This window comes from Durio zibethinus, chromosome 4 (assembly GCF_047325235.1).
Source record: "Durio zibethinus cultivar Kanyao isolate XHJ-2024 chromosome 4, ASM4732523v1, whole genome shotgun sequence".
NCBI classification, from domain to species: Eukaryota; Viridiplantae; Streptophyta; class Magnoliopsida; order Malvales; family Malvaceae; genus Durio; species Durio zibethinus.
Window position 1 is genome coordinate 15,492,111 of NC_143165.1, and position 12,997 is coordinate 15,505,107.

Sequence of the window (12,997 nt, forward strand, 5' to 3'; positions counted from 1 at the left end):
TTATTATTGAAATACAAAAAATATTTATGTTTAATAATGTACAAAATAAAAATATTTAAAATTGAAATATAAAAATACTTTAATGTTAATTTTTTAATATTTTAATTAAAATTAAATAAAATATTTTTATTAATATAATAATATCTTAAGTCAAATCAAATCAAGTTTAAGTTTAAAATATTATATTCAAAGTCTTACTTAAGTAAAACTATAAAAATATTTAAAATTAAAGTATTAAAAGACTTTTAATTTTAATATTTTAATTTTTAAAGAAAAATATAATAAAAATAATAATACTTGGGTCAAGTCAAATTAAGCCAGTTTAAAAAATCATTTATAAGGTTTGATTTGTATTAAATTATGTTATAAAACATTGATAAGTAGTTTACTTATAGATATTTTTTTTTTTTTTGAAGAAATTGTCTTCTCATTTTGGATAGGAGAAGACAATTTCCAAAAAAATGAAAAAGGGGAAGACAATTTTAAAAAGATAACCTCATTGACCAATCAATTTTCTATCAAACAAACATTTAAAAACACAAAAATAATTTTACGAGAGTAATTTTTTATGAAACAAATGGAGCCTAAAACCCAATATGTATTACTTTGGTACATAATGAGTTAACTAGTCCAACAAATGTTAATACACAGTGCAAATTAATAAAAGCTTATAGTTCAAACAATTGCTTACAAAAAGAAACTTACAAAGTTGCAACCGTAAGAAACCAATATTATATGGTATCTCCCTATTAATCTAATAATAAGAATTATCTTTAAAATTGCCAATCAACAAAGGTTAAAAATGAAGAACAACTATGTTCCAAAAAAAAAAAATAATAACTCATGTCCTGAGAGGCATGCAACTTACAAGATTTCAAAACTAGTATAATACTCATTTTGTCATTTCATATACTTCTTTTTCTTCATCAGACTGTGCATACCAAAGGTCGAAAATAATGATTTGTAATTAGGTGAATTACAATGAGGAATAAGATCAAATGGTGGCAAATAAAAGTAGTGATATAATCCTTGAATCAATCATTTGTTTCGAGTAGTGTGTAATAATACATCCGAAAGATCCTATCATAGTGCCTGTTTTCCTTATGCTTGTTTGGATTTTTTTTTTGTAAATTTAATAAATACCTTTTCCTCTATGACGAGCAACTCGCTTCCTTGGAAAAAATCTAAAGGGAACCATGCCTTGTGCGCTCAAACTTCCTGCGAGACATTCTTCCCCTCTTTCATTACTAAAAGAAAAAAAAAACACAACAAATCAAAACTCTAATCAAACCAATGTTTTTCTTTTCAATCTATAAAAAATACGATGAACAAAAAAATTTTCAGAAAGATACCAATTTATTTTCTTACAAAAAATCTCAGAAAACAGTTCATTATTTTTCCTTTACTTTTCGCCACTTTTCTATCTAAAGGTAACTAAAGAAATGATGAAACTTGAAAGGGAAGAAAAGGATGGATAGAAGATAGAGGTGACCTAAGTTAGGACTTCTATCACTGCTGCTGTTGCTGGCTGCTTACACTCTGTAAACAGAGAATGACTAAAACCTTGGCTGTTGTTTTTATAGCATATTTAAATAACTAAATTTATATAAATCCCCCTTTTCTTTCTTAAATTTAATTGTGTTCCCAATATTTTGGTTTTATGACAAAATGGAGGCTTTCGTCATTGATTAGCTTGGATATTTGAGCCCAATTCATGGGTTTAGGTGACTTTTAGCCTTCACTTTAATTTTTCCAAGCATTTTGACTTATGAACTATGATTAGATCACATCCAAATTATACAGGTTAATGGAACTACTTAAAAACCAAAGGAACTTAGTTTTTTAAAGGGACTATAAGCACAAAAAAGATTTAATCGAACCACTAGATTTTATTTATATTATGTGTATAAACATTTAATGATAGTAAGTATTTAAACATAGTTTTCTTTTCATCTTTTTCCCATTAGCAATTCTAAATTCACTCAGCTATAACCTTGCAAAAGAGCCTATATTTTTTAAAAGAATTCAACGTAAATGAAACAGATATCCAAAATTTTAATATATTTCCCAATTCCTTGCTTAAATCGACTTTTGTCAATTTAACAATGGAACTTTAAAAATTTATGGAACATACCTTATTGAAAGCTTAAACTCAAGTGAAATATATATTGAAAGCATAAAAATGATCTCATCGATGGTTTGAATTTGTAGAATTGTGAACAATTTATACTTTGGCCATATTCATATATGATAATAGATCCCTATGAGGAGCTTACAATACCTAGAAATAAGAATTTAAAAGTTAGATGTTTGCAAGTTTTTTGCGCTTCATATCATGGATTAAAAGTTGTACATTTCAAGAATAATATTACATAGAACTTCTAAGAATGATAGACATATATCTATCATGAAAGAAAAATAATGATTGAAAACCTCTTAACTTATAGAACTAAAATTCAAGTCTAATAATATTGTATTAACTTTTTAATTGAAGGTTTACTTCCATCAGAAGCTACGGAATATGTCTACTTAATCATGAAATGCAATGACAAAGAACAAACAACATCTATAATTCATATTATTGCTAAGTTAGACAAAAACATTGAACAGTTAACCATGACAAATAGTCAAATTTATTATCAATCACCATCTTGCTTCGCTAAAGTTGAGCATCTTGGGCTCCCTTCGTTACATTTCAATCTGATTGTGCAATTTGTTTCTTCTCTAAATTACCAAAAGATACAAACAAATATTGAAGAAACTGATAAGAATGTGAAGTATGAAAATTGAAATTATTTTTTAAAAATAGGAAAATTTGAATCATTAAGTGGAATAGAAGGAATGACCTTTTTGAGAGACTTTGTGAATATTCCAAGGAAATTTGGAGGAGAAACTAGGCTTGAAAAGCTTGTTGACTTGAAGTGGAGATTCTCCCATGGGGACCTACAAATAAGGGTTTAGCATAACAAAGTACAAAATAATGGCAAGTGTTTTTAGTTAATTACTTTAAACTAAACGAATGGAGAACGAAAATTAAAGGATAAGGAAGGCGAAAAGGGTTGGGCATTTTGAGTTTAATGACAGAAGCTTTCCCTCTGGTTCAAATTCAAAGAATGTTTAATGAATTTCTCAGATAAAAAAAACAAAGAGGATTGGGCATTTTGAGTTTAAGCTTTCCCCCCTATACTGATATTCAAATTCAAGGAATTTCTAATGAATTTGTCAAAAAAAAAAGTTTTATCTTACAAATAAAATCCTAACATGAGCTAAACTTAAAGATAGAATACTGAAAAGTTGTATCTCTGAACATTTAAATAGTTGCCACGTGTCATTATTTTAGGCACTATAGACTAAAATAGATGTATGTTGATTTATAGAGAAAACATCTAATTATACAGTATTATACAGTGAAACTTACTAGATTTCTTTCGAGCCTATGCTCTAAAAGTCTCGACGTTAATAACCTTAATTGCTTACAAAAGCAAAAATAAAAATTATTGTTATATAAAATATTTTTTTAATTAAAAATTATTGTAAATAAAATAGGTTTGTCACAATAACAATTTTTTATTTTTACAAATATGATAAAAAGTTTTTTAGTAATTTTTTGTCATTATATAAAATATTAACAAATTAAATTAAGTAACGAATATTGAAAAATTATTACAAATAAAATAAGTTTTTACAACAACTTTTTATTATTGTTACAAATGTTATGAAATTTTTCGTAACAACATTTTTTTTGTCGTTATATAAAATATTAAAAAAATAGTCTAAGCAATGATATTGAAAAATTATTGCAAATAAAATAAATTTTTATAACAACTTTTTGTTGTCGTTACAAATATTATAAAATTTTTTGTAACAATTTTTTTGTTGTTATATAAAATATTTAAAAAATAACTTAGGCAACAACATTGATAAATTATTGCAAATAAAACAAGTTTTTGCATCAACTTTCTGTTGTCGTAACAAATATTATAAATTTTTTGTAACAACTTTATTTGTTGTTATATAAAATATTAAAAAAATTCCTTAAGTAACAATATTGAAAAATGTTTGTGAATAAAATAACTTTTTATAATAATTTTTTGTTGTCGTTCCAAATATTATAAAAATTTTCGTAACAATTTTTTTATCATTGTATAAAATATTTAAAAAATAATGTAATTAACGACATTGAAAAATGATAGCAAATAAAATAAGTTTTCACAATAATTTTTTGTTGTCATTACAAATATTATAAAATTTTTCATATCAATTTTATTTGTTATTGTATAAACTATTAAAAATTCCTCAAGTAATAACATTTGAAAAATTATTGCAAATAAAACAAGTTTTCGCAATAATTTTTTATTGTTACAAATATTATAAAACTTTTCATATTAACTTTTTGTCATTACATAAAATATTTAAAAAATAACTTAAGTTGTATAAAATTTTTAAAAAATAACTTAAGCAACCACATTAAAAAATGATTACAAATAAAACAAGTTTTTGTAACAACTTTTTGTTGTCATTACAAATATTATAAAATTTTTCATAAAACTTTATTTATCGTTGTATAAAATATTAAAAAATAACTTAAGCAACAATGATTTTGAAAAATCATTGCAAATAAACTAAGTTTAAACAACAACTTTTTGTTATTGTTACAAATGTGATAAAATTTTTCGTAATAAAGTTTTTTGTCATTGTGTAAAATATTATAAAAATAACTTAAGCAAAGACATTGAAAAATAGTTGCAAATAAAACAAGTTTTCGCAACAACTTTATATTGTCGTTACAAACACTATAAAATTTTTTGTAACAATTTTATTGTCATTGCATAAAATATTTAAAAAATAACTTAAACAATGACTTTGAAAAATCATTACAAATAAAAGAAGTTTACACTACAACTTTTTGTTGCCGTTTTAAATATAATAAAATCTTTCGTAATAACTTGTTTTGTCATTGTATAATTATTAAAAAATAACTTAAGTAACAACTTCGAAAAATTATTGCAAATAAAACAAATTTAGGCAACAACTTTTTGTTGTTGATACAAATATGATAAAATTTTTCATAATAATTTTTTTGTCGTTGTATAAAATATTTAAAAATAACTTAAGTAACGATCTTGAAAATTTGTTATAAATAAAATAAGTTTTCGCAACAATTTTTTGAGGTCGTTATGAATAATAATAAAATTTAATTAAGCAACGATTATAAAATGTCATTATAAATATAATAATATTTGGCAATGATATTTTCAATTTTTGCAAATTAGGGTTGCTAAAGCTCCATTTTCTTATAGTAGAAACTATGCTATGACCTTCATTGTATATAAAATAATATAAAAAGGTTGGACAAAGCCTTAACAATATAGGACTATGTAAAAAGAAGCTTGGATTCAAGTTTTTATATATGTGATCATTTTGGTTTGTAGTAGGAAAAAGGAAGTAATGAATCCCATAGAGTTTATTTATCAAATTGTTGGTGGACATGAGACAGCATGGAAAGATAGCATATCATTGATCCACTAAAGAATTTTAACTCCATAAACTAAACACCAAGGTATCTTTAATGCAATGCATGGGTGATGGCTAGTTTCTGGTAATATTCCTTCTATTTTCCTTGAGCTTGTGAAGTGCATCTACCATGTACTCTTAGTCTATCGTTGAGGGCTAAGGCTAAAGGGTGTTCAGACAAAATCTTACATGTTAGACACCCATCTGTGTCTAGGGTCAACTGATGTTTTATTATTATTATTATTATTATTATTATTATTATTATTATTATTAATTTTCTTTCATTTTTCTTAATATATGCTAATAAACAAGGAAATCAGATCTGCATAATCAAAGGGGGTTTCAATTTAGAATCGAATCAAATTAGTCAGACTTGCAAAACTTAGGCCTAAATCACATTAGATTGAATCCAATCCTAGGATTCAAGCTTGCATTGGTTTTGTTCTAGCCCTAAAATTAGTACTAAAGTAGGCTATAAATTGTACACAAAATCACTAAGATAGACAAGGTTTTTTCTTTAAAGAGACCTCTCTAGGTTTCAAGTTTTTAGATTTAAGGTTTTTAGCGATTGAGAGTTTGAAGTTCTGAGTTTAGGTTTGGATTTTTGGGTTTAGAGTTGAATTTCTAGGGAAAATTGGAAAATTTTGGGTTTTTGTTTGAATGTTTGAATTTTTCAGTTGAATTTTTTAGCGAAGTTCGAAGTTTTCAACCAAATTCTGGCCAGTTTTCCAGAAACCAACAACCAAACCTAGTTTTTAATGGCCAAGTCTGGGATTTTATGGAGAGAAGGTAAAACAAAATTTTCTAGAAAAAGAGAAGGTTGGACAGTTCTAACGAAAGGCTGAAAGCTTGGCCTTTATACCAGCATTAAACAATGTCGTTGTAAAGGCCTAGGATCTATACAAACCCGTTTAGAATTCGCGCCCTACCCGTGGAGCAACCCAGGTTTTGCTTTTTCTTTTTATTTTCATTTTTTGATTTTTTTTTTGCAATTTCCATTTTTAAGCTTTTTCCTATTTTATTTTTTATTTTTACTTTATTTGTCATTATTATTTTACTAATTTTAAATTAAGCAATTTATTACTTTTTAAATACTTTTGTAAAATTTCTTTTTATTATTTTATTTCTAGAAAACAACCTTAAAAAAAACTCTATTGGAGGATTTTTCATAAATCCTACTAAGGTATTGGAGGATTTTTTATGAATTTAAATTTTATGGATTCTACCAAACTATTGGAGAATTTCATAAATTAGGTAATCAATAGAATATTTTGTATTTTATCCTACCAAACAATTGAAAAGTTGCATCTTAAGTTAAATCTTGCCAAACTATTGAAAGATTTAATAAATCTTCTCAAAAATAAAATTTTTTAAATATTTTACAATAAAATCTTACCAAACAATTAAGAGATCTGCGTTAAAGTAAATCTTACTAAACTATTGGAGGATTTTACTAATTATTTTTTTGGTAAAATACATTAATAAATTCAACAACGGAGCCTCTTCAGGGAGGGATAATAATCTCCATAAATATTCCTAAAATGAGAAAATTTTCATAAATTGCTACCAAATTATTAGAGTAATGTTAAGATCAATTTTTAATAGTAAATATTTTGGTAAATTATAAACATGTGTTAGCTTTATAAGTTAGATGGTGATCCAAGAGGGGGGTGAATTGGATTTCTCCAAATTCTTCCCAAACAAATAATTTCAATATAATGGAATGGAAATTAAAACAATAGGCACTTTTGATGAAAATATAATGCAAGCAATAACAATTAATGAATCTAAAATCAAATATAAACAATAATAAATTGTAAGGAGATAGGGATAGAGAAATCAAACACAATGATTTATAGAGGTTCGGTCCTTCTCCACAAGGCACATACGTCCTCTCTTCTTAGTTGTCCACACCAAGGCTTCAATCCATATTTTTGAATTGAAAATACAACCTATCTTTTTCTTTCTAAGGCTTAAGATAGAAACCTGTACCCTTTGTAGTATTTTACCTAATCTCACTACAAAGTTCTTAAGAAGATGCCTCACCTCTTGTTCTCTTTCACCCTTGTATATCAAAGGTAATTTTGCAAACAATAGAACAACCTCTCTAAGGCTAAGCGTTTGCTAAGTTTAAGTACAAAAAAAATGATGAATGAACAACAAATAAAAATTAGATACAATAAATACAAAGATATAGACTTTGAAGCTCTAAAAACTCTTGATTCTTTGAGAGAATGAAAATGTGACTTATTAACTCTTGCTTTCTTGATTCATCTATCTTCTTGGTGTGTTGGAGTGCCCAATTTATAGAGAAATTGAAGAGGTAGTCGTTGGAAGTGTTTGGGAGAAGAAAATAGCCGTTGGAAGCACCAAAAAGTAGACATTTGTGTGTTTTCGCCCAAAACTAATCGATCCCTTGCTTGAGGGGATCAATTGGTTCATGTTTTGAACCATTTTTCACTTGAAAATCATGACCTGATCGATCTCTTCCATGAGGGGATGATCCTATCAGTGGCTGGGTGGTTATCTCATGTTCTACACTTTACTCACTAATTTGATCATAACTTAAGTTATACAAATCCAAGTCATAAACTGTTTGAAGATTTAGAAACTAGACTTAAAGGGCCTTCTATCATGTAAAGTTCATCACCTAATTTACTGTGTACGAATTATAGTGAATTTTCAAAGTTACACCTTGTGTAATTTTTTTGACAACTACAGAGTGTCTAGTAAAAATTCAAAATCTTTTCTTAGAAAATTTGGATTTTGATTTGTTTAATCCATTAGAAAGTAGACTCAAAGAGCTTTCCAACTATATAAAATTCAAATATTAAGACTTTGTGAATTAATACAGAAAAATAAAACAAGTTCAATGTTGGAAAACTTTGTTCTTGTAAAACGACTTTCTTAAGTTAATCTATTTCTCAAAACCAATATTATCAAAATTGTATTGAGTCCAAAATAAATAAGTTCACTTTAAAAACAACAATAGGACTTTCATTTAAGCTCAAATAAATAATCTTTAAAGATAGATTTGGTTTGAGAAATATGAAAACGAAGAAAGGTTTTGTTTAAGCTTTGAAAATCATATTATTTATTTAGTACCAAAATATAAAACTTAAGAACATGTATTAAATAAATCCTTTTTCAAAATCTTGATCAAGTTTGTTTAGCTTTAATGTTTTGTCATTTCAAAATAAGGATCAATTTAAGGCTAACATTCTCTCCCTTTTTGATATGACAAAACTTAAAGATAAATTTACTAGATGAAAAACTTTCTTTGAAACATTTAAGATTTTGAAAGACATTTTGGAAAAACTCCCCCTCAATTTGTGCATCCTAATCCAATGGCAAAACTCCCCCTTAATTTATGCATCCTAATCCAACACAACTCAACAAACATATGTTAGAGCATATATAGCAATTAAGCACACATAAACATATGTATATCAAGTGCAAGCAAATTTGTCTATATGATATTTCTCCCCCTTTTTGTCATAGCAAAAATGTATGAGCATATTACTAAGTAATAATCATACAAGAAGAAATATCTCTAAACTTTCTCCCCTTTTTTGTCATTTCAAAAGAAAGAGAGATTAATTCAAGGCATAGGACAAAATGCTTGATACTAATAATATTAAGAGTATTTCAAATGCATATAATCAAGTATAATATGCATAATGAAGTTCACATACATGTATTGAAGTACAACACCATAAGTGTATCCAATTAAGATGTTATATCACAAAATCATTCGTTCAACCTAACTACATGAAATTTATGAGCAAAGGATAATGAATGATATGCAATCTACTCATAAATCATGTTATCATAAGATGTGCTTAGAACCTAAAACATCAAAAGCAATTAAACATAAATTCAAGAACATGCATACAAACTCATACCAATTGTTATGATACCAATTGTTAAAGATATGTCATCAAGAAGCATACCAATTGTTATCACAAAACAAATCAAGCAAGATTGTATTATAAGATTTCTTTTCATTTTCAAAATAAAGATTAATCAATATAAGGCATACACAATTTTGCATGAAAGGTACAAGCTATATCAAGGTTAGACACATAAATAAGCATCTATAAAAGTTAAAAAATCTTTAGCAATTTTGATACCCATTGTTACCAATTTTATTCAACTTTCATAGAACAAACATACTTTAAGCATATGAAAGATTCATTCAATACATGCATAAATGATAATAGTAATCTTTCATAAGCTATCCTATCCAAACAAGAACCAAAAGCTCATATGGATTTAATAAAGCATGAATACTAATGAGCAATAAGGTTCAATTATCATTATGTCATAACAAAGATTATTCATGCAATTTCCAAACATGATGAACACATATGCTATAGCAAAGAAATAATAAAAGTATAATTATTCAAATATATTTCAAATTATTTCAATGCATAGCAAAGTACTTAACTTAAACATATGTAAGTATTCAATCATATATTTCAATTAAAATCACATAAGCATATGCAAAATGCATAGGCAATATACCTAATTAAAAAATTATGCAAGCATTTAGGCATAATTTGGTACATGCCATCTTAATAATCTCAATCAATGAACATGTATAAAGAAATCAAAACTCATATCCATGTTCAAGGATTTATCTTAAACAAATATTCATGCAATGAAAACTATTAATCAAAGCAATCAAGAACTAGGCATGAATATCAATGAAGCTGAGTTAATCAATCCAAGCTTAAAAAAAATTAGACAATATCTACCAAGTGGCTTGGTGATTAATTTGTGCAATGTGTTCATATATTCAACCACAAAATCATATATTTGCACAATTAAAGCAAGCATGTATATGTATTCAAACTCATACTTCATATCATAAAGTTGATACATTTACCTTTATCCATGTCAAGCTTTGTTGTTGTGCTTATTTGGCTTTGAATTCTCTGATCCACTTCATTTGAGCAAAACTAGGCTTGATTAATGAGGATGACATGCTTTGCTTGCTATACTTGAAATTCCAAAAATGTAGGCTCATTCATGCTCATTTCAAGTTCTCCTAGCATAGACTTAGAAAAATTTCTTGCCAAAGAATTTTCATTAGAAGCACCAAGAAAATCAGTTGATAAAAATTATACCAATTGTTAGAAAATAATTTCATATTCTAAGTCATTATAGGCAAAAGAAAATTTATTCACTAAGCATAAGTTGCCAATTGCAAGGAAGATATATACTTAAGCTAGAGGTCATATGTCAATTTAAACATCAAATAGCACAAGAATGGCACTAAAGCACAAGTTCTTATGTAATGTGCAAAAATCAAACCTTTCTAGTATTTAGAAATATTGAGCACAAAGAAGACACATTCAATATTCATATATATTCAATAAATCACCAAAGAATATGCCAAAATAAATTTTAGGCCATATGAAAACTAGAAACTTAAGGAAGGCATATTTATCATCAAAAACATATTCAAATATGTCTACACAAATTATAGGCCACAAACAACAATGACTTAAGCTAAAAATAAACATCATAAGAAAATCACGCACTTAAGTCATGTTGCAAGCATTTCAAGTAAAGATAAATTATATTTACCATATATGCACACACTTGACAAAAATAATAGATGAACCAATAACACATATCATTTATAAGTAAGTAGTTTATCATATTTAAAATCACAAATAAGAAATATATCAATTGAGCACAAGATCCAAAATATTTCACAAAATTAATAAAATATTTTAAGCACAAAAATAAGCATATTTCACAAAATATCTTTCACAATCAAGAGATAAACAATTCAAGCATTTTAAACACAAGCATTAAGGTCAAATTAAATTAATGATCATATGAGCACATACCTTGACCAAAAATATAGATGAACAAAGAATCAATATATATATATATATATCACTTAAGCATAAGATGTTCATCAATTCACAAATAAAAAGTTATAACAATTTAAAAATAAAATAATCAAGTTTTAACAATATTTCACAATATTCAAGCATTATAAACAAGTTAGGCAATTTTAAACATCATGGTCATATAAGCATGTTTAACAATACAAATCAATAAAAAATTTATCAACAAATTATCCTCAAGCAATTTAACACCACAAATAATTTCAACAAGCATCTCAAACATACTTAAGAGCAAAATAAATGCATATTGAATGCAAGCTCACATTTTCTCAAGATTATGCAACATATGTCTTGTAATCAATGTTAACCAAATTTTGCATAATCAATCAAGCATTTAAATTTCATCAAGAATAGGTAACCAAATTTAAATTCTCTTCAAATAAAAGTTTAGAGGTTACCCATCTCTATTGTGTGTCTAGAGTATTCAGTCTTTAATCTCACATTGTAGCTCTTTGCTCTAGCACACCTACAAGAGACATTTTTCATTTGATTTTTGGTACCCAAATTGTTTTGGTTCCTTGAAAGTTAGTCACCAAGTCTTTTGTTCCTTTTGAAACCCACACTTGTTTAATCCTAAATGGAACTTTTCTCTTTATAGGACAAGTATGGATAGTATGACCATAAAAATTATAAAAATTGCATTTAATCATTTTAGCACTTAAACTCTTATCTAAAAACTCTTATTTTTCATTCATCAAAACATCAAATTTCTTTTGCAAATCAAAATTTCCTTTTTCTAAAAATTCATTTCTACTTTGAGAGGTTTTTAAATCTATTTTCAATTTTTCATTTTCTTTTTCTAAAACATTTTTTGTATTCATCAAAAGATCATTTTCAATATTCAATTTTGAAATCATTTTCTTATGTTTCAAATACATATTTTCAAACTCAATTACTAAATTATTATAAGCATCTTATAACTCATCAAAAGTATAAGAATTTGAATTACAAGAGTTAAAGGTTACCTTTGATTCCTTAATGGCCATGAGACATGATGGATGTTAGTTGGAAATTTATCTTTCATGTAGCTCATCCAACTTTCTCCATATCTCATTTGAGGTTGAGCATTTTGAGACCAAGTTAAAGTTGTAATCATCTAAAGCTTTATAGAGAATACACTTGGCCTTTGCATCATCCATTACTTGCCTCATGTATTTTGCATCATTTGAAGGAGTTTTAAGCCCTTTTTCAATCACATTCTAAGCTCTAAAATCTTGGGCCATAATGAACACCTTCATCCTCTTTCTCCATTCATAAAATTCAAATTTATCCATCATAGGAGCTTTGAGGACTTTCTCACCATCTTGAAACCAAAATTGAGCCATAGAATCTTTTCTCAAAATGGTTAAACCTACAAAAAGAGACCAAAGCTCTGATACCAATTGTTAGCTTTATAGGTTAGATGATGATCCAAGAGGGGGGTGAATTAGATTTCTCTAAATTTTTCCCATATAAATAATTTCAATATAATTGAATGGAAATTAAAACAATAAGCACTTTTGATAAAAATATAATGCAAACAATAACAATTAATGAATCTAAAATCAAATATAAAC